Raw genomic sequence first — 24,826 nt, 5'->3', positions numbered from 1 at the left:
TGAAAAATTTCATCCACCAGTTTCAGCTTGGATCTCCAAGCCATAGAGAGCTGGAAAGAGTTTTGCTTTCATCTTTTCAGCAACAACCAAAGGGTAAACAAACTTGAAAGCAATGGCTTTGTATTGAACACGGGAGACAACTGAGATCAGAGGGCAAACAACTGACCTGAAATCTGGAGATAGATGGGTGATGGTGGGGAAGAACAGAATGCTAGCATTTACTTACCTGGCACAGAGGTTGCCAGAAGCCACATAAGCTGGGAAGAGGATTTAGCTAGAATTTTTTTTTTTAAATCAAATTGCTAAAGGCAGAGTGTGGGCTAGTATGAGAGTATAAAGCCCCTTAGGTGCAGACATAGAAAAGCTCACACCTTCTTGCAGGATTTTCCTATTGGGACCCACAAGTGCTCACAGAGGGGGATGGGGAGAATTATAGCACCTGCTCAAGACAGAAGCTAAAGCAGAACATCAGAGAATGCCAGCCTCCCCCATACTGCCACCACCATACTAACATGTGTCAAGTGAAAATAATAGTAGAATACAGCTGGGAGAGCTGCAGAACGAAAATTATCTTTGAGGAGCATGACAATGAGAAGACCCAAAGCCAAGTAGAAAGCAAACTTCAAACTCAGCCCATCTCACAATTATGTTACTACAAACTTTCAGACTAAAAGCATAGCAGAAGGAATAGCATGCTCATCTCCAAGCATTAAAAAATGTATACCTTAGTACCTACTGTCCGACATAACATGTCCAGCTTTCATCAAAAAAAAAAAAAAAATTGAGAGGCATATGAAAGGTCAAGGGAAAACACAGTCTGAAGAGACAAAGCAATTATCAGAAACAGTTCCAGTTATGTCACAGATACTGGAACTAGTAAGGAATTTACTCTAATTAACATGTTAAAGGCTCTAATTGAAAAGGTAGATTACATGCAAGGATAGTTGATTTCATCAGAGAGATGAAGACAATAAGAAGAAACAAAATGGAAATGCTAGAAATGAAAAGCATGGTAACAAAGATGAAGAATGTCTTCGAGGGGCACATCAGTAAACTCAACACAGCCAGGGGGATAATCAGTGACCTTGATAATAGATCAGCAGAGATTATCCTAACTGAAATACAAAGAGAGAAAAAAAGAGCGGGAAGAAAAACAGAAGATCCAAGAGATATGGGGCAGTACCAAATGATACAACATGTTTGTTTCAGAAGGGAAAGAAAGAACAGGGCAGAAGAAATATTTGAAGAAATAATGAAACAATGGCTAAGAATTTGTCAAAATTAGTGGCAGACATCAAATTATAGATCCAAGAAGCTCAAAGAAGACTAAGCAAGGAGAAAACAAAACCTAGGTGTATTGGTTTCCGGTAGCTGCTGTAAGAAATTACTACAAACTTGGTGGCTTAAAACAACAGTGATTTCGTCTATCATAGTTCTGGAAGCCAGAAGTCTAAAATCGGAATCATGGGCCAGAATCAAATCAAGGCATACTTTCTTTTAAGGCTATGGGGTGAATCTAGTCCTTGCCTCTTTCAGCTACAGGTGGCCACTGACATTCCTTGGCTTGGGGCTGAATCACTTCAATCTTGAAGACCAGCGTCTTGAAATCCCTCTGTTTTCTCTTCACAGTGACTTCTCTGTATGTGTATCAAAAGTACAAGGGATGGGAGGATGAATTAGAAATATACTGTTACATAGTTCTGACATTACATGTGAAGCAGTGTAATAGTCTTTGTAGGTAGACTCCAATTATAAACCAATAAACATGTTTTTAAAAAGGTATAAATAATAATTCAATAGAAGAGATAAAATGTACTCACAAGAATGTTAAATTATACCTAGAGAAAGCAGAAATGAGGAAATAAAAAAGAACAAATGGAGCAAATACAAGACAGCTAACAGGATGGTAGATTTTAATCCAACCGGGTATAAGCCCATTCAGTGTGAATGGTCTAACACATCAGCTAAAAGACAGAGATTTTCATATTGGATTAAAAAAAATTAGGACTCAACTATGTACTGTTTATAAGAAATCCCCGTTAAATATAAAGACATAGGTAGGTTAAAAATAAACCAATGGAGTAATGCATACCATGCAAACACTATACAAAAGAAAACTGGAGTAGCTATGTTAAGGACAGCAAAAGTAAACTTTAGAACAAGAAATATTATCAGGATCAAGAGGGACATTACAGGGGTATCTGAGTAGTGCAATTGGTTAAGCCTCTGACTCTTGGTTTTTGGCTCAGATCAAGATCTCAGGGCCATGAGATCAAGTCTCACATGGGACTCCATGCTCAGTGTGGAGTCTGCATGAGATTCTCTCTTGCTCTCTCTCCCTCTCCTTCTGCTCCCTGTCCCCCTCTGCACTGTCTCTCTCTCAAATAAATAAATAAAATCTAAAAAAGAGGGACATTACATAATGATAAAGTGGTCAATTCTTTAAATAATCTTAGGTATGTATGTGCCTAACAATAAAGCTTCAAAATATATGAGGAAAAAAAGGGTAGATCTGAAAGGACAAATAGACAAATCCACAATTCTAATTGGAATATATTGATTGATATTTTGCCTACAAAATATCAGGGCACCTATAGATGATACACTATTAACCAACTTGACCTCGTTGACATTTATAGAATGTGCCAAACAACAACAGCAGGATATACATTTTTTCTAAGTGCACATGGCACATTTACCAAGATAGACCACATTCTGGGCCATAACACAAGCCTTATGACATTTTAAATAGAAGTCATACAAAGTATGTTCTTGGCCCATGCCAGAACTAAGCTAGAAATCAATAATGAAAAGCTATTTATGAAAATGTCAAATATTTGGAAATTAAACAACGCATTTTTACATAATTTATGGGTCAAAAAGGAAGTTTCAGTGGAAGTTAAAAGTATTTTGGCTTAAATGAAAATGAAAATACAGCATTTCAAAATTTGGCTGATTCTAGGGCTCCAACAGAAAATCACCCTAAAGCATCTTGTAGTAATAGAAAGTAAAAAGTTCTCAAACATAAATTAATTAATAAATAAAAATAAACAGAAAAGAAATTTTAAAAGTTGGAAGCATGTCAAAAAGATGCAGGAGCCAGCCTGAAAGTGTTCCCAATGATCAAAGCTGGAAAGATTTGAGCAGCAAAATAAATAACATAAATTTTGGATTATAAACCCAGAGAGCAAATAAATAAATATCCATGATTTCACACGGATATAAATAATTGAATAAAAAATAAGTGGGGAAGAAAGGAAAAACTTGTTATAATACAATTCCAAAGAATACATGTCGAAGGAATGAAAGAAATAGAAAATCAACATTAGAATACCATAGTAATAATTTCTGCAGGCAGACCCCTGATGGATGCAAAAATTAATGGGAAAAACTTTAAGGAGACAAAAATATTTGCATGGCCTCAAAGTATCTCCTCCTAAATATTTATTAATTATGGTGGTGGTTTTAGCACATGTCCACAAAGTCCTGGCTCCTCCTTCCTCCAGAAAATCGAGCTTAGTTCTCCTCCCCCCAAATACGGGCTGGTCTTGGGGACTCGCTTCCAAGGAATGGTGTATGGGATGGATAAAATCATAACTTTTTGGTGGAGAAACTGACAGACACTGCCTTAAGCAAGAGAACTGAGGCTAACATAATCAGAGATAAGTCATGTGAGTATTATGTACCCCCTAATATGATGTGGTAAGAAGGTGTTCTTCTCCAGGATCCATAACCCCAATCCAATCATGGGAAAACATCAGACAAACCCCAGTTGCTGGACATTCAACAAACCACATGTCTTCAAAAGTGCCAAGGTCATGAGAAGCAAGGGAAGACTGAGAAACTGTCACAGATTAGAGGAAACTAAAGAGACATTACAAGTGAATGCAGCATGGTATTCTGGGTTAGACCCTGGGACAGAGAAAGGACATTGGTGGGGAAACAGGTGAAATCTGATTCAAATCTGTAGTTTCGTTAACAGGGTCATACTGATGTTAATTCCAGAGCCTTAATAAATGCACCATGATTATATAAGATGTAACATTAGGAAGAGCTAGGGAATGGGTATCTGAGAGCTCTCTGTAACATCTTTACAATTCCTCTGTAAACCTGAAATTATTTCAAAATAAAAGATTTTTAAGTTATCCATATACTGAGTACTCCCACACTGGACTTGTATGTAAGAAATTAAATTCTATTGTGTTAAGCCTTTGAAATTTTGAGGGTTTTTCTTAATTGAAACTAGTGTCATCCTAATATACTTCTGATCATAATTATCAGGCAGAATCTTTTCGAATTTAATTCTATTCCATGAATACACACTTGACCACTCAATCAAGAAGAGATTGCGTATTTGTTATAAGTTGTTACAAGAGATCCAGAAAAAGTTGACCAGCTGCTCTTTTTGTAATTAGTTCTCCAAAATTAAACCCTAAATTATTCTCCACTTTGTCTTATGTTTGTTATTTTTATCTTTACAGCTATATTATAAGTACAACAAGATGCTGGAGATGAGAGTGCCTAGAGAACTCTGAACTTGAGCAGGACCTTGAATGACAGGGAAGATCTGGCATTGTAAGCTCAGATGCTTTCAGGGGACAGGCAGGTAATACACATGTTTGAATGGGGCCTGCTAGGAACCGCAGAATGCATGTTCACCTAGAGCTATTTCAATATAGAATTTTGAACATTACGCCAATCAAATGAAAGAGGTCTGCCATTTAGAATGGTCCAAAGGTAAGAGATGACGCTTGGTGATGTAGATCCTATGGAGGAGAAAACAGAATGCCTTTCAAGTAGGAGGCCTCTCAAGGTGAAAGGTGGGTATAAGCAGAGCAGGTTCAGAGGATGATGGCAATCTAGCCTGGTGTTTAAGGAGAGAAGGCAGCATGCCTAGGGCATTAGATCAAGAAGGGATTTGGGTGGTCATGTAACTAAGAAGTATGCAGTGTGACTCTGTGTAGTCTAGGGGTTCACAGAACCCTCCTGAAGTCTGGGGAGAGGGGCTTCTGAAATTTACCTCCCAGACCTTTTTAATTTGAATAGGTATTTCCCTGTGACAATTTATTTGAATAAATAGTTTCATGTCGAAAAATAGGTTTGAAAACTTCTTGATCTAAGAGCGTTAAGTCTTTTCATATTATAAAGAGACCCAAGATATTGAAGTGACTTGTCCAAAGTTCCAAATTTATATGGATTCCCTTAGATTTGGCCCCAAAGCCAGTCCCCTTCCCACTATGCAGCCTCATTGTGGATGTCTGCATAGGCCTGGAATAAATTTGCTCCTTGGGAGGACCCCACATTTTATTTTATTTTATTTTATTATTTTTTGCCCCCTGAGCTTCATGTTAGGTGCTGCTCTGGAATCAAGAATTTAAGAAGGAAGGTAAGACTTTGAATTCTTTTCATCCATTCCCCAGGTGAATAAAACATCTGAAAGCAGGTTTTAACAAAGAGTAAAGAGCAATGGACATTTGAGAGACAGGCAGTAATAACAAAAACAACAATTATAATACCTTGTGTCTACTGAATATTTGTTATATGTTCAACACTGTCCCAAGCACCTTACAAAGATTTTCTGATTTACCCTCACACCAACCCCAGTAGGTAACTAGTATTACCCCATTTGATAGGAATGAAAGTAACACCTCATTAGAGAGGTTAAGTAATTTTCCCAAAGTCTAATTATATAATTATTAATCTTTTATTGGGACCTCTTCGATAGCAGCTAAGCATGAATAAATCTATACATTCCCTTTCACTGTTTTGTCCAGAGCTGTGTTTGCTGCTATGAGAACTCTAGCCTTCTGTTGATGAGATAGTTGCTCCCAGCAACCCCCCGCCTACCCTCCCCCAGATAGGCTTTAAAAAATGGGATCTTCCTGAGTACAGTAAAAAGGGGTGAGCAGATGTAGGTAAAAATGTTCCTGTGGAGCTAGCATCTCAATGTCAAGGCAGTAGGCCACATAACACTGAGAATGAGGGAGCCCAGCTGTAGTCTGCCTCTATCAAATGACTCAGATAGTTTTCAGATGTGGTGGGTGGGATGCAGCTCAAAGCTTGTTGGACTTCAAACATTTCCCCCTCTGTTTAATACATCCTGTGTGTTCTCCAGGGGAAATGCAACCCCTTATGCTTCTGTGATTCAACACCGTTGTTGCTTTTAAGTATATTTGAAATCCCAGAGGTCCCTCAGGCAAATCCTTTTAAGTGAGAAAGCTACATTTTACTGAATCAGATAACTCAATTTTGGGTTCCAACAAACTTGGGATGTGATTGGAAACTTCCAACCATTAAAGTATGAACTGATGCAAAAGGTAGAAAAGCACATCTCATCTTTGCTTGTCTGACAGCAGAGGCTGAGAATGTTCCCTCACTCACCATTTCATTGTATAGGAGGGCAGGGAGGGGGAAATATAGAGCTGGAGAAGCGAATTCCCACATAGCCAGGGTAGGAGACTTAGTTACTGCTCCTGTCTCATCCACTGGAGAAGGAAGTCACAGGATTACAACCCCTTGGTTGTGGCTTGATAGCATCTGGACCACCACTTCCCATGGTACCCTAGCAGTGGTTACTGTTTGAGTTTGAATCCAGTCTCTGCAACTTCAAACTGTGTGACTTCTGGATCCACTTAATCTCTCCATGCTTCAGTTTTCTCACATCTAAAATGAAAATAATAATAGTTCCAACCTCATTAGGTTGTTGAGAGTGTTCAATAAGTTAATCACGTAAAGTACATAGAATCATGCCTGTCACATTGTAGGAACTCAGTAAAAGTTAACAGTATTAAAGCTATGGTAATCTGTTCCTAAGAGGTTCTGGGGCCCAGAAGAATCCTAAGGCTCTAGAGCTCTAGACATGCTTTTGTCTCTTAGCCACTCTCCAAATCATGGCGGAGGTGGGGTGTGGCTAGTTCACAATTAGACTGGCCCTTTAGAGGACATTCAAGAGTGGTCTGACCCAGGGCACCTGGGTAGCTCAGTCGGTTAAGCTTCTGCCTTAGGCTCAGATCATGATCTCAGAGTCCTGGGATCAAGCCCTGAGTTAGGCTCCCTGCTCAGTGGGGAGTCTGTTTCTCCTTCTCCCTCTGCCCCTCCCCACTCTTGTTCACGCTCTCTCTCTCTCTCTCATTCAAATAAATAAATAAAATTAAAAAAAGAAAGGTCTGACCCATTATGACCACTGGTGTGGACTCAACCCTATTCCTCCAAGATCACTGTAGAGTCTTCTGGAACTACTTCAGACTCTAAATATGGACACTAAAAGAAGAAATGCTGAAATATGAAGTGTCACTGTAATTCAAACCACATGGTCAGTGCGGGTAGAATGCTAGCTGATGGTTGAGCAGGATGGTGATACACCCCAGGTAATGCTAATGGAAGTTGCACTTGAGGAAGATATAGATGCTGAATGTGGATCACGGGTCATGGTTCTAACTAAGATTCTGGGGGCGGAAAGGTCCTGCATTGGATTTCTGGTCAGTGAAGAGAAGTCCCACAGTATTTGATAAATACTTTCTAAACACCTGCTATGCACTGGGTCTGTTGTAAGACAATTATTTCCACAAAGATTTATTGAGCACCTACTACCTACCAGCATACTTCTAAGTTCTAGGTATATAGCAGTGGATAAAATAGGCCCAAACCCCTACCCAAATGGAAGCTATAGTTTAGTGGAAGAGACAGACTACCAATAAGGTAAATAACTAAAATATTGAGTATGATAAATAGCAGTCAGTGCAGAGGTAAAAAAAAAAAAAGAAGCAGGGAATGGAGCTAGAGTCAAAGATGGAGTAATGATGGCCTTTTGGATAGACCAAAGGAGGTGAAGGAGTATGTCATATGGATATTTACAGAAGGAATATTTTGTTCCGAGGAAAGAGCAGATGCAAAGGCCCCAAGGCAGCAGTGTGCCCGGGATGGTCAGAGAATGTCAAGAAGGTTTGGGGTCTTGAGTGGTAGGGCCTTGCACATTATTTTAAGGACTTTGGCTTTTACAATGTGGGCTAGGAAGCCATTGTAGGGTTATAAGCAAAGGAATGATATATTCTGCCTATGTTTGATGGGATTACTTTGGCTGCTGTGTTTAGAATCAAGATGAAGGAGGCAAGGACAGAAGTAGACCAGTTAGGAGGCTATGGCAACAATCCAAGTGAGACATAACCATCCCTTGGGTCAGAGTTGTAGTAGTAAAGCTGGTGAGAACTGGTCAGATTCTAGATCTATTTTGAAAGAAGATCCATCAGGATTTTCTGATGAATTTGCTGTGTAGTGTAAGGATGAGAGGAGCCAAGGATGCCTTCAAGGTTTCTGGCCTGAATTCCTGGAAGATTATAATTATCATTAACTGATTTGGGTGGTGTGAGGGAGACTTCAAGAGGAGGAGGTTTGGAGAAGAAGACCAGGAGCTTCGTCAGTTTACACGTGAAATGCCTATTAACATCCACATGGAGATGTCAGGCAGGCCCTTGGGTGTATACATCTGAAGCTCAGGAGAAGGTCTGAGATGGAGATATAACTTAGGGAGTAGAGTAGAGAAATCTAGGAGATTGAATGAGATCATTGAGATGGTGAGTGTACCCAGAAAAGAGAAGATGTTCAAAGATGAAGTCCTGGGGCTTCATTTAAAGGTCAGTGGGATAGGAGGAAGTAGCAAGGGATGGAGAAGAAGCAACCAGTAAGGTAGGAAGCAAGCAGGAGAGTATGGTGTCCTGGAAGCCAAGTGAAGGAAATGTCTCAATGGGAAGAGTGATCAGTTCAGTAAAAGGCTGCTGATCTATCAAGTGAAATGCAAACGTCGAATGGACCCCTGGATTTAGCAATATGGAGGTCATCCAAGCTGTGTAGTGTTAGGGAGGAGTGAGGAGGAATGACCTGGAAGAGATAATGAGGAGGAAGAACCAGTGATATGAAAGGTCTGGGAGAGAAAATGGCTACCATTTGAGGAGGCTGCCAGGGAAGCAGGGGCCTCTGAGGAAACGTAAGTTTCAGTTAGAGCAAAAAAAGTGAAGGGAAGAGTCAAGGAAGTGTAAGGGGTTATGAGGAATTTGGCTGATGATTGATAGAGGCTTGGCAGAAAGTTCCCATTCTTTTAGGAGATGGGACAGAAGGAAGGGAGATGGTTACAGAAAAGGCAATGTTTAGAGCCATAAGGAGACTAGAGGCCAGGGGATAGGGGATGGCTGGGAACCCTAGATTTCTTCCGGTGACTGACATGAACAGGAATATAAGACATATGTTCCAAAGTAGACTGTACTAGTAAATGTCAGGCAGTTTGAGAGGAGTGATGGGAATACATAGCATCTGGGAGCTACTGCTTGACTTCTACCGATGGAGGATGAAGTCTGCATAAAGGAAACCTTGCTCCTTCTAACATGTGGGCTTCCTCTTTCTGATGGAGGACTAGGGACTAAAGGAGGGGTGACCTTACATTGAACTCACAGGAAATCTCTTGACCCCTGGGGATGGTCGATTGCCCAGCCAATGTAAGAAATACTCTTTCAGGCATGAGTGCAGCCATTGTAGCCCCTGGCATAGACCTCCCCCACTTTAGCTGGTGACGGTTTGTCATCACTACTACTACCGGGTAGCCACTTTTGCCCAATCCCCATTCCCAGGCTTCTGTGACCAAAAGTCAACCCAGAACCATTCCCTCAATCACTGGATCATCTCTATTTTATGGGAACGTTTCCCGTGGTTGTTCTCTGCTAGCTCTGTTCCAAACGTGTCCAAATGTATTTTCATGTGGCTGAAAGTGTTTAAACATTCTGACATTTCAATCATGTAATACAGCTGAATGAACTTCCATAGTATTTGGCACAGCAGTGTTGTTCAATTCTTTTCTGACTGTGATCGCCAAGCAGGAACCCAAGAAGTGGCAGGTACTCTCTAGCGAGATACAGAAGGCATATGTTGGCTCGTGATTGCAGAGCACCGTTGATGCAAAGATGTTCTCTTGAGTCCAGTGGCAAATGGTGGGCATTATTTTGCCTGAAAATCAGAAGAGACTCCGAATTTGAGAGGTCTGAAGCCTGAGGACCCTCCTACAACTTTTTTTTATTTTTCCCAAGATGTTTCCCTGTGCTTTGCGGCTGATTCTCCTTCTTTGAGCTTCAGCCATATCATCAACATACTGCCAACATAGCAACACATAAAGTAACTTATCCACACTATATTAGAGAACTTACATGCGTCTACCACCTACTCATTTAGCAGTTAAAGGCCTGGAAGTATATTTCCCGATTTGATGATCGGGGCAAGGTATCATCACCTTCATTTTACAGATGAGCAAATTTCTCTGTCACTCCTCAGGTGGAATTTATTTTCACAAAACTATACCATTTATTCATTCATTCATTCATTTATTCGGTACACCCTTATTTAGCCCTCATAAGGGCTCTTCAATATTTTCATAGCCAATACTTCTGCTTAGGATTTGAACATTTGAACATTTTAAACAAATGGCTACTGAATTCTTACTTCTGTGACACTCCTTCAAGAACTATTTTTAGGAGGATACAAAGATAGCTAGAATATGGACTCTGCCCTAAAGGAGCTCAAAGTCACATTTACAATATTTACTCTGAACTTCTCAGAAGAAACCCAAGCTGAGATGTGTATCAGTCCAGCAACTTTTCTTGGTGTCTGTCTCACTTAAGGTAACCCTAGATGCTGCGACATACAAATCCCAACATATGTAATGCTTCAAACACAATAGAAGTTTCTTTCTTGCTCGTGTGAAGTCCAAAATGGGTGGTCCAACTGGTGGGCAGCAATCTTGCAAGTAGCGATTCAGGGACCCAGACTTCTATGATGTTAGACCCATCTTCAGCATGTAGCTTCCAAGCTTGTTGGGCTCATTTGCATCAAGCTGGTAGAATGGGAAACAACATGGAGGGTAGCATGTGGGAGGTTCTTATGGGCCAGATGTGAAAGTGGCACACAACAGTTCGCAATTCCTTCTATTGGCTAAGACTCAGTCATGTGGCCACACCTAACCTCAAGAGAGGCTTGAAAATGTGATCTAGCTGTGTACTCAGGAAGACAGGAAAAAAGGTTTGATGAGCAGCTGCCGTTCTCTGCCATTTAGTGTGTAGGGGTGTGGGTGTGTGTGGGTGTGTGTGTGGGTGTGTGTGTGTGTGTGTAGCTTTGGGCATGAGAGGGTTTATCTGGGGCAATATGGACATAAGTAGGGCAGCAGAAAGCTAGGCAGGTGCGTTCCCCGGTAGGCTTGGGAGGTGTGCTGAGAGAGTGAGTTATGGTCATTTCCAAGGTGTATCTCTTCCTCATGAGGGGGATTCATGTTTGAGTGAGGAGCGTGCAAGAATCCTCCAAGATGGGGCAGCTTTGCTTTCACTTCAATTCTTCTTGTCCCTGGTGCATTCATTCTTCTGAAGTTCTGTTACCCATATGATTAATCCAATGATCTCCTGCCCTCCAGCTTTGGTACTACCTCTGGCTCCTGAAGGCTTTTACAGAAAAGACTTTCCTTGACTCTTCTGATCTTGGATCACACGCAGTCTTATCCTTCCAATCAATCTAAGCCTATGTGCTTGTGGGACAGAAAGAAATACTTAAATTGAATTCTGTCATATGTTTGTTAACAGGCTTGGTCCGTTGGCTGATCACACAATAATAGAGTTCTTTCTCAAGTTCTAACAACTCATTACTGTCTCCGGGAAAGCCACTTCTGTTTCTGTATCTCTAGTTTCTTCTTCTGGGGGTGGGGGAGAAATGACATTTTAGACATCATAGCTGTCTTGAGGGCACAGAGTGGCTTCCAAATAAATGCTGTCGACATACTAGCTTTTGGTAAAAAGTGATTCTGAAGTCCTCTGCAAATCCCAAAATACCAGCCAAAGGTTCCTTATTGCTGAGTCTGTGGGCACTTCCAAGTTCTGGCTGAGGGGAAAAAATAGCCTCCTCACACTTTTTACTTTGTAATTGGATGTTAAAATAGAAATTTCTGCTGAGACACTAATAGATACCAGAAACCAAAGGGACTTGTGAGATAAACTTTCCTATAGGATTTAAGGAAAGAAATGGCAAAAACCCAAAATTATGAGTTGCGACTCACTCACAACATGGGGAAAAAGGGTTGAAGGCTAGAGTTTAGCAGAAGATTTTTTTTAGATGTTATTTATTTGAGAAAGCTCTGTCGAGAAGGCAGGGAAATACTTCTCTCTTTACCTCAGATCATGAGAGAGGAGCTTCGGCGCAACCATTTGGCGGGATAATATGTGTTGCCCATCGTTCGAGGGGAGACGCAGTAGATGAATGTCTACTTCATACCTGGAATGGATAAACTGACTGCTCTAGTGGGTGGCTGCACTGGGTGGACCAAGGACCAAGAGTTCTGGAATCTACTGGAGAGGAGGATGCATAAGTGTTTCTTGTGAAACAGATTTGGACGTGTGTGTGTGTGTCTGTGTGTGTGTCTGTCTGTGTGTCCGTGTTCGACTGAGAGAGAGAAACAAACAGCAGTAGGATCAATTTAGGAACTATCCAGCGGGCCCACTTAAAACAGTGAAAAAAATCTTTGGAGAATAAAGCTGACAATAAAGCCAAGGGGACAGCCAGCGACTGAGAAAACAGCAAAAAGATGAGACAGGAGAGAGTCCATCACCTGGGGCAAGAGGACTGCAGGCGACAGAGCCCCAGCCTTTGGTGGGGGGGAGACATTCCAGTTACAAAAGGCCTATCTCCCCCCCTGCCCCCAACTACATACTTTTCCCTCCTCACACACCAGGGGTGGGAGGCGTGCAGGACCAGGTGAACAGCTGGGGGAAGAAAAACAAAGAAGCACTATTTTTTCTCCAGTTCAAAAGCTGACCATATCTCTCCCCACCCTATCCCCTGCTCCAGGCTTCCTACCAACATCAGGTCATGTTCAAAATTTTGATCATCGCACAGACCTGGAAATTTCAGTTCCTAGTAATTACCAAAAAGAGAACGGGTTTTGGACTGAAAGTGATGATAAGAATTTTTATTACACAATGAATCATGGAACAGTGCATCAAACACTAATGATGTACTGTATGGTGACTAACATAACACAATAAAATAAAAAATTTTAAAAAAAGAATTTTTATTACCTAAACACTCCAGAAAAGAAATGGGGCTCCGCAGGATTTTGTCTAGGGGCTGGGAAGGAATTATCCTTCTGAATAAATGTAAAGGAGTAGTAGGAGACAAAAAAATAAAGTTACCTTGTATTTATGTAACCACATGGTGACAGCCCCTTTGGAATGCATTGGGAATGTTCATCATCCCCCTCCATGACACATATCCTGGAAGGAGGCAGATGACTGTTTTTCTTTTATGGACATATTAAATGCCTCCCCATGTGTATCATATCCCTTTTCCTCACCCCGATCTCAGAGGAAATGGAGACACCCTCATTTCCATTACCTGTACTTCTTATTTTACACGCAATGCTTCAAGGCATTATTTTGGAGTCGATTTCTAAATTTTGAGATGCTTAATTAAATAAATGCATGCAAATTCCAGGTGCATTTTTTTTTCTGCTTAAACACATACCCACAAATTTATTGCTTCAAAATTGTGCTTCGCTCCAGCATTTAGCCATAGTTGTGAGCATATTAGCATTGCACTCTGGAATGGCATAATCATTTCAGCATCAGGCTCCATTTCAAAAGATACTTCAGATGCCAGGAGGTCTCCAAGGGCTTGATTTCCTCCCTCTCCTTATTTACTTATTTTCTTTCTTTGTATTGCAGTAAAATTCAAGGCTTGAGGAAGAGCTAGCTCTCTGAATCCCAGGCTGGGAGTAAATAATTCAGCACAGTGTGGCACAGAAACTGCTTCCCTCTGCCTCATTTTTTAAAAACTTGTGTCTGTGTGGATTGAAGATCCTGCTGAGTGCTCTGATGTAGAGCAGGACAGATGTCCTGGCTGAATCAAGAGATACAAACTCAGTGAGGTGTAAGTCGCGGGACGATGGGCCGTTCTGAAACTTGATGGAAAATGACACCACTTTGAAGCTTCTGTTTTTCAGCGAAGTAAGTGCTATTAGGGGTCTTTTGCAACCAGGTCAGAGCAACAAAGAGACATACTATGCAAAGCCGGGGCAGTGCTGTCCAGCTACTTCCCTTGCCTACTATGCTCCTCTTTTGCTTTTTGGATTGACAGCTCGGAGTCCTGGGTACACACCATTGGTTAACTTCCAACTGCTATGTTAGTTGTGCAATCCCTACGTGGGACTCGATCCCAGGACCCCAGGATCATGGCCTGAGCTGAAGGCAGACGCTTAACTGACTGAGCCACCCAGGCACCCAAGGTAATTCTTTTAAACAAACATGTCCTATGGATGGGGAGTGACAAACCCGTGCACAATCCTCATGTGTCTTTCCTTGCCCGCTCTGGTCAGGGCCACTGCAGTGTGGACAGAAATGGAAGATGTTCTAAGTTCTATACCATCCTTTGAACTCATCTCCGTGCCTCCCATCTGCCCTGTATCACACCAGCAGCCCAGATCTCTCTGCATCCCATTTTCAGGTATTGCTCCCTGTTCAGAAATCCGCAGTGGCCTCCCAATCGGACAGCCACAAGGCAAAATGTCTCTGCCTCATCCTAAGCCTCTTTCGTATTCTGGGGAGAGAAGCTGGTTGTTTATTGTCCCAACCCGCTTCCTGCTGATCCGTGGATTGGTGGTACCTGCATTTGGCCACTGAAGGCCACAGCTCTTATTGGACACCCTCCTATAGCTACAGCAGTTACTCTTGCTCTCTTTTTTTCAAAAATTTTTTAAAGATTTTATTTATTTGACAGAGTGAGAGAGAGCACACAAGCTGGGGGAGCAGCAGAGGCAGAGGGAGAAGCAGGCTCCTCGCTGAGCAGGAAGCCCGACACAGGACTCGATCCCAGGACCCCAGGATCATAACCTGAGCCGCAGGCAGACGCTTCACTGAGTCACCCAGGCGCCCCTCTAGCTCTCTCTTCAGGTTACTTAACCACTCTGTCCTCTTGAGCCTCTGCGCTACCTTCTTATCCTGGGGTACTTGACTATCGCTTGGTAGTTCTTTCTGGTAAGCTCACTCCACTTCCCCTTCTGACTGTGCTGTTTTTCGCCAGCAAGCCCTGTGCTAACAGAGGAATCAGGAGTTCTGGGTTCCAGACTTGCCTCTGTCACTTTCTGCCTTGCGTGACTTTGGATCTTAAGTATCTGAGTGCCCTTGAGCCCTCTATTCATTATCTGTTAATGGGAACAGTAAAGCCTACGCAGCACGCCTCATAGGGTTGCTAGGTTAATAAAATTTAGTTTTGTGCTAGAAAAGATACTGTTTTATACATGTGGAGAACCCCATAAACGTCAGGTTTTGTTATTATCGCGTTAGAAGAATCTTAGTGAGACTCAAAAAACACATTCCCAGAAAAGGAAAACAGCAACAACCAGGAATAGGGTCACAGAAGGAAGTAGACAACCCAAGAGAAACATCCATGCCACTTATAAGTCACTTATGTCAGTGATTCATCTGGGGCCATCCTCACTCAGGGTCTCAAGCACAGGGCAACCCTGTGTGTGTTGCCATAGCAACTGCCTGCGAGAATCTGGAAATTCCAGCAGCTTACAATATCAATCATCATGAGAAAAGGGGTCAGGGCAAACTGCAAAAAAATGTATATCACGGAGACCACAGAAAGAACTACAGTAGAGACGGTCTGTAGAAGTTGTTCTCAAAGTATCGGCCGTGGACCTGCAGCATCAATATCACTGGGAACTTATTAGACATGCAGAGTCTTGAGTTATACAAGGGTGTGAACAGAGGGAGGTGGGGATTGTAAGAGCCATGTGAAAAGAAAGTCTTCTGGAGTCTGCCCTCTGGCCCCCGTGATTATTCATGTCTCTCACATGGGAAATATCTTTATCCCTGTCCAAAGGTTCCCAAGAGTCTCATGGTGTTAGAGCATCAGCTCAAAGTCCAAAATCTCATCATCTAAATCAAGTCCAAGTATGGAGGAGGCTCCTGGGTGTACTGACACACAGCTCTGGGGCTACAATTACTTTCCATCTGTAGGCCTGTGAAACTAAAGAGACACATTATCTGCTCCCAACATGTCCAGCATATAATGGTGAGATGAGCACAGCACAATAGCTGTAGACATTCCAATTCGAAAAGGGACAGAATGGAGAGGAAAAAGGAGTCAGTGGTCCACAGCCGTTGTGAAATCCAGCCAGGCAAATAGTGCGAGTTACTTGATTAGATTTCAGGGTGGGAATCATTCTTCACGGCTCTCAGCTCCACCCTCTTGGGCTCTTGGTTCTGTGTTAATCATCCTTCCATTTTCATGGAAGGTAGCCTGTGTTTGTCACTTAGTAGTTTTATCAGCCTGCTTCCTGCCAGTGTAATTTTGGGGATCCAACAGCCTCTCCATTTCGTACTCTCTTTGTCCTTTTCAGCTCAAGCTAGCAGTGTTTATTATGAAACAATCTTCTCAGAAAACTTCTGGGTGTTCCATGGATTTCAAAGGGGTTTACTCCATTAGACAAAAGCCACATCCACAGATTTTTTTTTTTTTTTCAAAACAATCCCTTCTCTATTTGGACCTCCTGTTGAGAGGGCATAGAAGCTTTCTAGAAAGGACCCTTTGTATGACCGAACACTCTGACTTCTTGACCTTTCTGATGTTTTAGCAAAAGCTTGTAGGGTTACACTCTTCCTAGACCCTCTTTGTCTAGACCAAGCTGTCTTAATTTTAGCATCTCTTTGCCATCTGAAAAGACTGCATTTCCAAAATCATTAAGCCCTCTTTCTTTTTTTTCTTCCCTCAATTTATTTCTCATCTCTCACATTTCACTCCAAGCAACAAGAAGAAACTAAGCAATACCGTTAATACTTCACTGGCAAATCTCCTTAGCTAGATAACTGAGTTCATCATTTCTAATATGTGCTTTGCCCATAACAGCAGGAGATCCTTTTTCTGAGCCTTCTGCCCCTACATAACAAGGATTCTCCTTCCTTCCATTTCCATTACCATATTCCTCACTTCATCTGAGGCCTCACCAACAGCATCCTCCAACCCCACACTTCTACTGCTTGAGGCAATTTAGGCTTTCTCTCTAATGTTCCTCCAGATTCTTCCAGAGTTTATCTACTGGTAAGCTGCAAAACCATTCCCACATTTCTAGGTATTTATTACTGCAACATCCTACTACTTGTACCAAAATAAGTTAGTTTTCTATCACTGCATAATGAATTACCATGAAATCAACAGCTTAAAACAAGATTCATTCGTTATCTCAATTTCTGTAGTTCAGAAGTTATAGTATTGCTTAGTTTGGGCTTCTGTTCAGGGTCTCACGAGGGTGAAATCAAAGGATCAGCCAGGAGTCAGAGGGTTGAGTGCAGAAGAATTTGACTCCAAGCTCCCTCAGGTTACTGGAAGAACTCATTTCTTGAGGCTGTAGGATTCATGGAAGCTTGCTTCTTCAGCGCCAGCGAGAGAAAGAGACGGCTAGGAAGATAGAGTCTTATGTATTGTAACATAATCATTGGGATGACATCCCTCACCTTTGCCATAATTTATTGATCAGAAGCAAGTCACAGATTTCACACACAATCCAAGGGACAGGATTATATAAGGACATGAACATAAGAAGATAGAGATTTTTGGAGTCACCCCAAAATCTGTTTGCCTAACTGACCTTTTTCAAAATAAACAGAACAAACAGAATTTTTAGGGGAAGAATCTCTTCACATTAAGAACATGTGTAAATTAAAACCCAGGCGCTCACTGGTGGGTGGGAAGAGAAAAGCAATTAAGTATGGAAATAAAATGTTTTAAAGATTTTATTTATTTATTTGAGAGGGAGAGCGAGCAAGAGAGAGAGCATGAGTGGTGGGGGCGGGGAGCAGCAGAGGGAGAGGGAGAAGCAGACTGCCCGCTGAGCAGGGAGCCCGACATGGAGCTTGGTCCCAGGACGCCATGATCATGACCTGAGCCGGAGGTAGACACTTAACTGACTGAGCCATCCTGGTGACCCTGGAAAGACATTTTTTTTTTTTAAAGTTTCACTATAGATTGCTAAGAGAGCTGTGGAGGATCCTTTGCTAATAAAGATGATGCAGAAAGAAGGGAAAGATCCTGAAGGATAAACCGGTTAGGGAAAGATATGTAGGTGAGTTAAGACTTAAAATGTACTTCAGATAGTGGATAGTATTTAGAGATGAAGAGAGCATTTCATTACGTAGTGAAGACGCGAAAACTAGTCGGAGTTGGTAACCAGCATGGAACATAGAAGGGACAGCTGGGAGACTAAAGTGATTCAGTGTTCTCTAACCATGGCTACGCATTAGAATCACCTGGAAACTGGGCGCCTGAGTGGCTCAGTCGTTAAGCGTCTGCCTTCAGCTCAGGTCATGATTGATCCCAGGGTCCTGGGATCCAGCCCCACATCGGGCTCCCTGCTCCGCGGGAAGCCTGCTTCTCCCTCCCACTCCCCCTGCTTGTGTTCCCTCTCGCGCTGTGTCTCTCTCTGTCAAATAAATAAAATCTTAAAAAAAAAAAAAAGAATCACCTGGAAACTTTAAAAAATACTGATTTCCAGGCCAATTCCAGGTATTGCATTTCAACTGGTAGGAGGTGAAGCCCAGCAGTCAGTGTTTGATAAAAGTGCTCAAGCTAGTGGCATCTTGTCTTGAACTTGTAGCCTCTGAACTGTGAGAAAATCAGTATCTGGTGTTTAAGCCAAAAAAACCAAAAAATAAAAAATAAAAGTGCTTGAGGTAAATTTAGTGTAGAGCAGGGCTGAATGCTACAAGACTGAATGAAAGAGCATACTCCTGTGAAACGAAGCAGTGGGTCATATTATATCAAACAGGATGAACTGTAGGTTTTGCATATCACCTAGGACATAGAACAAAACACTAGTTTAGACTCACCCCAGTTCCTCATAATCATAGAACACAGATGTGTCAGACATTTCTGATGCCCATTTCAGATCCTCTTTCTCTGATCTGTTTCATTTTGTTTTCTTTTCAGCTGTTGTGGTGATGGGAAGTTTGATGAGGGCTTTCTTCCTCTGGTCCCAATCAGAGTGCCCTGCCTCCCAACTGAAACTGATGCTTCTCTCCTTGGTACTCTGCCCTGCACCTTCATGCTGGCTTGCACCCTTCATCCTGGCCTGCACAAACCAGAAGTGTAGGCTGGTTAACATCCCGTGGAGTAAACCTTTGACCAATGGGATCCAAGAACCAGTGGATAAATCTCTTCCTCTTTATCTGTGCACTGTCCCTAGTGGAGTCCTTGAGTGCTTTTTATAGTGGGGGTTGAGTGCCACAAATCTAGCATTCTGTTGCATTTAACAACAGCGGGCTTAACAGCACCATTTTATGTTTGTTCTACTTCAGCTGTCCCTCTCCTGCTTCCTGGAATAGTATCTCTGATAAAATACAAGCACATAAGCTTCAGGAGCCTTAGGCTGAGCTTTCTGCCAAACCCAAGTTACAAACGTAGGTACCTTGCACTAGATCATTTTGGAACTTATATTTCTGTCGTAAAAATTATACTTAAAACTTTGTTTTCACATTTAAGCACTTCCGACATTTTAAAACATACTACTGTGTGAGAGAAATCTTAAGTAATATACAAATCATAAGTAAATACAATTGGTAGAACGTCACAATATGTGGAGAAGACATTTTGAAAAGGGACAACAGAGGGGATGTAAAGCCAGCATGCTGCCAGTGCTAAGAAAAGCTAAGTAACTGCAAATAAAACAATTACTTACAAAAAATTACTTGTTTTTAACAGCTTTATTGAGATCTAATTGACATACAACAAACTGCACATATTTAAAGAATGCTATTTATAATTTTTGACATATGTAGATATGCATGAGACCATAATCACAATCAAAATAATAAACATCTCCATCACTCTCAAAAGGTCTCTTGTGTCACTTTGGAATAACTCCCCCATTGCCCTCTGAGCTCTAGCCTCCCTTCCCTGGGAAACTTATGATCTATTATCTGTCATTATAGATTAAATTGCATTTTCTAGAATTTTATATAAATGAATCATACAATATATATACTCTTTTTTAGTCCAGCTTCTTTAATCAACATAATTACTTTGAGAGTCATTTATGTTGCAGTGTGTATCAATAGTTCATTTCATTTTATTGCTGAGTAGTATCCCATTGAATAACTACATCATGATTTGTTTATTCCCTCACCAGATGATGGATATTTGGCTTATTTACAGTTGAGGGCTATGTTTTAAAAAGTTGCTGTGGACTACCTGTACAAGTATTTGTATGGATGTATACTTCTTTTTTCTCTTGGGTGATTGCTTAGGGTGGAATGGTTGAGTCATATGTAATAGATGGATATTTCACATTTTAAGAAACTGCCAAAATGTTTTCCAGTGTGATTATACCATTTTACATTCCCACCAGAAGCATATGAGTATTCCAGTTCCTCCAAATCCTTACCAACATTTGGTATGGTTTATCTTTTCAATTTGAGTCATTCAAATAAGTATGTAGTAGTATCTCATTGCTGTTTTAATTTGCCCTTCCCTAATGACTGATGAAGTTGAGCATCTTCTCATGTGCTTGTTTATTGTCACCTATTTTATTTTATTTATTTTTCATTTATTTTTTATTTTTTTATTATGTTAATCACCATACATTACATCATTAGTTTTTTATTACTGTCACCTATTTTACAGAAGAGTTTGTGAAGAATTGGTATTATTTCTTCATAACATGTTAGAATTCTCCAGTGAAGCCATCTAGGCCCGAGGATTTCTTTTGAGAAGGTTTTTAACTATTTATTTATTTATTTAGAAAGATTGAGAACGGGGGAAGAGACAGAGGCTGAGGGAGAGAGAATCTCAAGCAGACTCCACGCTGAGCATGGAGCCCAATGCAGGGTTCGATCTCGTGACCCTGAGATCATGACCTGAGCCGAAATCAAGAGTCAGTTGCTCAACCGACTGAGCCACACTCCACTACATATTTAATATTTATTTATTTTAAAGATTTTATTTATTTATTTGAGAGACAGAGAGTGAGTAAGAGAGAGAGCACAAGTGGGGGTGTGGGGAGAGGCAGAGAGAGAAGGAGAAGCAGGCTCTCTGCTGAGCAGGGAGCCCAAGGCAGGTCTCCATCCCAGGACCCCAGGATCATGACCTGAGCCAAAGGCAGATGCTTAATCGACTGAGCCACCCAGGTGCCCCTACATATTTAATTTTTAAAGTAGATATATAACTATTCAGATTATCTATTTCTTCTTGAGAGAGTTTGGTAGCTTGTGTCTTTCAAAGAATTTGTCCATTTTATCTGTTATCAAATTGATTGGCATAAAGTCATTTGTAGTACACCATTTTTATCTTTTTTATATCCATAGAATCTGTAGTGATGTCGTCTCTCATTCCTAATGTTGGTAATTTGTGTTCTTTCTCTCTCTCTCTCTGCTGATTAGTCTGGCAAGAGTTTTATCAATGTTATTGATTTTCTCCAAGAACCAATTTATGGTTTTATAATTTTTTCTATTGTTTTTATCCTGTCTAGTCCATTGATTTCTGCTCTAAACTTTCTTTTTTATTTTTACTTCTCCCAATCATTTTTTTAGTTTCTTTTTTTTTCCAAGTTTTTAATTTAAATTCCAGTTAGTTAACATACAGTGTAATATTAGTTTCAGCTGTACAATTTAGTGATTCAACACTTCCATACAACACCCGGTGCTCATCGCGACAAATGCACTCCTTAATCCCCATCACCCATTTCATCCATCTCCCCCCACCCACCTCCCCTCTGGTAACCATCGGTTTGTTCTCTATAGTTAAAAGTCTGTTTCGGGGTGCCTGGGTGGCTCAGTTGATTGAGCGACTGCCTTCGGCTCGGGTCATAATCCTGGAGTCCCGGGATGGAGTCCCACGTTGGGCTCCCTGCTCAGTTGGAGGGTCTGCTTCTCCCTCTGACCCTCTTCCCTCTCGTGCTGTCTCTCATTCTCTCTCAAATAAATAAATAAAATCTTAAAAAAAAAAGTCTGTTTCTTCATTTGTCTCTTTTTTTCCTTGTTCATTTGTTTCTTAAATTCCACATGTGAGTGAAATCACATGGTATTTGTCTTTCTCTGACTGACTGATTTCGCTTAACATCATACTCTAAAACTATGGAACACTTCATGAATTTGTGTGCCATCCCTGTGCAGGGGCCATGCTAATCTTCTCTGTATCATTCCAATTATAGTATATGTGCTGCTAAAGCAGGCACTCTTTTTCCAGTTTCTTAAGGTTGACACTGAGGTCATTGATTTGAGACCTTTCTCCTTTTCTAATATAGGTGTTTAGTGTTACAGTTTTTCTTTAAATATTGTGTAGTGACATCCCACAAAAAGCTGCATTTTAATTTTTATTTGGTTCAAAATACTTTTTAATTTCTCTATTTCTTTTTTGACCCATGAGTTTTTTAGAAGAGGACTATTTAATTTCCAAATATTTGGGGATTTTCTGGAGATTTTCCTATTATTAATTTCTAATTTAATTCCATTGTTGTCAGACAAGATGCTTTGTAGGTCTGAACACTTTAAATTTATTGAGAGAACTGTTTTAGGGCTCAGCATATGCTCACCTTAGTAAATGTTCCACGTGCCCTTGACAAAAATTGCTGTCTTTGGGTGGCATGTTCTAGCTAAACATCAATTTGGTCACTTTGGTTAGCATTGTTGTTAGGCTTTTTTCCATCCTTAGTGATTTTCTGTCTACTTGTTCATCAATTATTGAGAGAGGGATATTGAAATCTTTTACTGTATTGGTGCATTTATCTAGCTCTTCTTGACATTCTATCAGTTTTGTTTCATGTATTTTGAAACTCTGTTACTAGGTGCATAAATATTTTAGATTTTTATGTACTCTTGATAAAGTGATCCTTTATCATTGTGAAATTGTGTTCTTTATCCATGGCAATATTCTTTGTTTTGAAATCTACTTTGATATTAATATTGCCACTAAAGCTTTCTTCTTTTTTTAATATTTATTTATTTATTTGACAGAGAGAGAGAGCACGCACAAGCAGGGGGAGCAGGAGAGGGAAAAGAAGGCTCCCCACCGAGCAGGGAGCCTGACACGGGGCTGGATCCCATGATCCTGGGATCATGACCTGAGCCAAAGGCAGACGCTTAACCAGCTAAGCCACCCAGGTGCCCCTAAAGCTTTCTTCTTATTAGTGTTAGGATGATATGTATTTTTCTATCCGTCAAAGCTGTTTGTGTATTTATAGTTGAAGTATTTTCTTGTAGGCAGCATATAATCAAATCATACTTTTTATTTTTTTAATTTTTATTTATTCATTTGTTATTTAAATTCATATAATTAACATATAATGTATTATTGGTTTCAGAGGTAGAGGTTTGTGATTTATCAGTCTTATATAATACCCAGTGCTCATTACATAAAAATATGGAACACTTCACGAATTTGCATGTCATCCTTGCGCAGGGGCATGCCAATCTTCTCTGTATCATTCCAATTTTAGTATATATGCTGCCAAAGTGAGCACCAAATCTTACTTTTTAAATCAAATCTGATACCTCTACCTTTTAATTGGGACATTGAGACTATTTACACTTAATATGATTATTGGTACAATTAGGTTTAAATTTATCTTCCTGCTATTTTATTTCTATTTGTTCTGTTTGGTCTGTGTTCTCCTGTTCCCCATTTTCTGCCTTCTTTTGGATTAATTGAATATTTTTATGATTCCATTTTCTTTCCTGAGTTGACTTAACTCTTTGTTTTCTTATTTTAGTGGTTGCTTTAGAGTTTATAGTATACAACTTTAACTTATCGCAGTTTACCTTAAAATGATACACCACTTCACATATAGTATAAGAACTTAATAATAGTATATTTCTTGCCTCCCAACTTCTGTATCATTGTCATACAATTTACTTTTATAGAAGTTATAAACACCAAACTACATTGTTATTATTTTAAACAGTCCATTGTGACTTAAAAATCATTAAATGATAAGATAAATATAAATTTACCCATGTAGTTACAATTACCAGGTCTCTTTCTTTCTTTCTTTCTTTTTTTTTTTTTTTAGATTTTATTTATTTATTTGACAGAGAGAGAGATAGCGAGAGCAGGAACACAAGCAGGGGGAGTGGGAGAGGGAGAAGCAGGCTTCCTGCCGAGCAGAGAACCTGATGTGGGACTCAATCCCAGGACCCTGGGATCATGACCTGAGCCGAAGGCAGACACTTAACGACTGAGCCACCCAGGTGCCCAGGTCTCTTTATTTCTTTATATAGATTTATTTTTTTTGAGAGAGCATTTTCTCCTCCCAGTTTTTTTAAAAGTTTTATTTATCTAAGTAATCTCTACACCCAATGTAGGGCTCGAACGCACAACCCCAAGATCAAGAGTCACATGCTCTACTGACTGAGCCAGCCAGCAGCCTCTCTTTATATAGATTTCTATTGCCATCTGCTATGATTTACCTTCTGCCAGAATGATTTCCTTTAACATTTCTTATAGTGCATGTGTACTGATGATAAATTCTCGCAGCCTTTGCATCTGAAAGATTTTTATTTTGCCTTCATTTTTGAAAGATATTTTCACTGGATATAGAATTCTAAATTGACCTTTTTTACTTCTAGTAAAATGTCACTTCATTGTCTTCTCACTTGATTGTTTCCCACAAGAAATTTGCTGTCATCTTTATTTTTGCTCCTCTGTAGGTAACCAATTTTTTTCTCACTGTTTTTAAGATTTGCTCTTTATCATTGTTTTTGCAAATTTATTGTCATGTGCTTTGCAGTAGTTGCTTTAATCTTTCTTGTATTTGGGGTAT

The 24,826-nt window shown here is 40.4% G+C and overlaps 2 non-coding genes across 2 annotated transcripts; both read right to left on the bottom strand.

The window, feature by feature from the left end:
- Positions 1 to 22,136: 22,136 nt before the first annotated feature.
- Positions 22,137 to 22,243, bottom strand: LOC118010551. The gene has a single exon (XR_004679227.1). It is a non-coding gene; the product is annotated as a U6 spliceosomal RNA (small nuclear RNA).
- Positions 22,244 to 23,421: 1,178 nt separating this feature from the next.
- On the bottom strand, positions 23,422 to 23,527 carry LOC118010546. Its single transcript, XR_004679226.1, has one exon. It is a non-coding gene; the product is annotated as a U6 spliceosomal RNA (small nuclear RNA).
- Between the last annotated feature and the right edge of the window lie 1,299 nt (positions 23,528 to 24,826).

The sequence above is a fragment of the Mirounga leonina genome, unplaced genomic scaffold, assembly GCF_011800145.1.
Source record: "Mirounga leonina isolate KUSES-001 unplaced genomic scaffold, KU_Mleo_1.0 Mir_101609, whole genome shotgun sequence".
NCBI classification, from domain to species: domain Eukaryota; kingdom Metazoa; phylum Chordata; class Mammalia; order Carnivora; family Phocidae; genus Mirounga; species Mirounga leonina.
This window is presented reverse-complemented; position numbering and strand designations above follow the sequence as displayed.